A 3045-nucleotide genomic window follows, 5' to 3' on the forward strand; every position below is an offset into this window, starting at 1 on the left:
AGTGTGTGTGTGTGTGTGTGTGTGTGTGTGTGTGTGTGTGTGTGTGTGTGTGTGTGTGTGTGTGTGTGTGTGTGTGTGTCCTCCTGCTCACCAAGAGGATCATAAAAGCAGGAAGCTTACAACACAAGAAACAGATCTTTCAGATAGGATGTATCTACAATAAAACCTCCCCAGCACAGAGTAGCTGGAGAGGTGGTCAGAGACAAAGGAACGTCTTTGATCGTATAGTTTGAACTAAGACTTTACAAATTTAAGAAACACAATGACAACATTCAACAATTTGACTCCAACAGAATGAGCACATAAAAACCCTCACATGCTGTTCAGGAGTTCCACATGAACTTGAAAAATCCATTACAATTAAGATGGGCAGCTAGTAACGTCTGCAGGATGCAACTTATATGCAAATTGCATCCAAGACTCGGACGTTAAGACTTTCCTCCCAGCCATCCTCACCTCTCAGCCTCTACCACACACCAAAAGACTGACACAATTTGATTAAAAAAAAAAAACCCAACAAAAAAAGAACTTTTTTTCAACGTCAATTGTCTTTCAATGCGTTTTTTTTCCATGTCAAAATCAAGTGTGGCTGTTCTGGCCCCATGTCAAAGGACCATCAGTGTGAAACATTCAGAATGACTGCAGTATAGACTGAAGTCATTTGTTCATTAATCTGAACTGGAACGATCTTAGAAGGTGGTAACTGTGCACCACTGTCCTGAAATAAATACTGAATGACCAACAGAGTTGTGACATTTTAGTAATGTGTGCATACATGTGCTGTAATACTGACTACTGTTATAATGATCTCGTGTTTAAAGCTAAAGAACACCTACCTGCCTTTAGTCTTCATAAGTGTTATAGTTTTATGTGATTAGATTTATATGATCTGCTCATCATATGATGAGATATGAGTTGGTGTCTCTGGTCTCTGATGAAAATGTCAGAATGCAGATCATCCAGATCCTTGGGAAAAATGCACCTGATATTGAGTCAAAGATGGAGGAAGCTGTGAGTCTGTTGGAGTTGAGAATAATATGGCAAGAAAAGACATCCTTCTGTTGGTGAAAAAGAGATTAGGCATTAAAGAAAGGATGGATGAACCTGCCCATGTAGTAAGACTATGATATGGGAGAAAGTAAAACAGAAAACACTAAACACGGCACTTGGAACTGTCAAAATAAAACAGGAAATATGTAATATGTTGTGGTCAACTGTATCAAATGCTGCACTGAGATCCAATAAAACTAAGACTGACATTTAGGTAAGGAAGCAGAAGCTGCTCACTCTCTCCACAGCAGCGCCGTTGATGGTGATGGGGGGTGTGTACTTCTCTGCACTATCAACTCCTTTGTCTTTGCGACGTTGAGGTTGAGATGGTTGTCTCGACACCAGTGGGTCAGGGCGCTGACCTCCTCCCTGTAAGCCGTCTCATCACCGTTGGTGATAAGACCCATGTCAATAGAAACTTGTACCTAGTAGTCAGTATAGTCTTTTAATAATATAAGTTTGCATATGATAGAATAGTGCATGATGACCTCTTGTATTGACTCAGACTGTTGTTTATAGTTCACTGTGACATGGGAAGGAGCAGTACGTGCTAGAGAAGAGCTTAACGAGCAGTTTCACTTCGTGCCAGGTAGAGAAGCCTCTCCTGGCATGCACACACACACACACACACACACACACACACACACACACACACACATTCCAATGTAATAAACGAATGCACCTACTGTTGTATATAAGTAAAGACCAGGGCGGTGGCAGAGTGTGAGTCCCGGAGCTCTCGCTCTCGTGCGAGTGCTCTGTGACTGCCCTTGCATGCAAGAAAAACTTATGGCTTATATTATTTAGACAGAATCAGTCTTTCAGAGAAACATTAGCCGCCTCCTTTGTAATACTCTGTGACCATCCACAGCTGTCGGATTTTCACCACATCCTCCCCCACTAGATTGTCGTATGCCTCGGTGATGGCGTCAAAGACTTTTGAGGAACAACAGCAATGTTGAGCCTGTTCCAAAATTTGAATGTACATGTGTTGAAGGTGCGGGTCTTGTTGAAGTGTTAAACATATTGTTCTTTAATCTGTAGAGCAACAAAAACAAACCTTTTAATTTTCTTCAGCTTGAATCTCGGCAGGTTCAGCAGGTTCTGAGGTAACTGTTTACAAGATGTTGTATCCTATCCAAAGGTTCTTTGCAGTTTTACATTGAGAAACATTATCCTTAACATATTTGACCCTCATAAAGTACTATGGCCGTCACACTGTCATTTATAATTGTTTAAATAACTCGTGTCTTAAGTCATCCCATCATACAGAAAATAAAAAAGTCGCGTGGTTCACTTTTACATCACAAAATGTTAGAAATATAAGTCGTTCATAACAACCTGAGAGGCTGGGAGTTTAAAATGCAAACCAATGGAAGCAGAAGTAGAAGACTACAATGTCACAGCGCACACGGTGTCTATTATTGTGTAAACATTTATAAATAAGGGCTTAATAAAGACGCTTCATTTCTCAAGAAATATGCAGGTGGAGTGATCTTTATCAAAAGTGGAAGTTAGTTCTGTGGCTAAACCATTGTACACAACAACTTTAAAAATCTACTGTGTGTGAGGCTGTGTAAGTAAAGCTCGCCCTTCTCGCCCGCGTGTAACAAACCATCTGTTGGGGGTTGTGGATTTGACACCTCAGCATTGTGAAAGTGGGGAAACATGGTTTTGGCTGAGCATAAGATTTCTGCTTACAACTTGTAATCTCAGTTATAAATGAAATTAAAAAAATGTTTTTTGTAAGTGTGGCTAATGTATAATTTGACTTCTAAGGCACACACACACACACACACACACACACACACACACACACACACACACACACACACACACACACACACACACACACACACAAGAACAACAACACAGAGAAGAAGAAAAGGGGGGTAGTTTACTACACATCATAAAACACAATCACTAATCTTCCAGCTGTATCTTTCTGTTCTGCCTTCAGAGTCCTTGTTTGTTTACTGAGCCGTACTTTGGGAG

The sequence above is a fragment of the Simochromis diagramma genome, unplaced genomic scaffold (assembly GCF_900408965.1).
Source record: "Simochromis diagramma unplaced genomic scaffold, fSimDia1.1 OVJJ01000585.1, whole genome shotgun sequence".
Lineage (NCBI taxonomy): Eukaryota > Metazoa > Chordata > Actinopteri > Cichliformes > Cichlidae > Simochromis > Simochromis diagramma.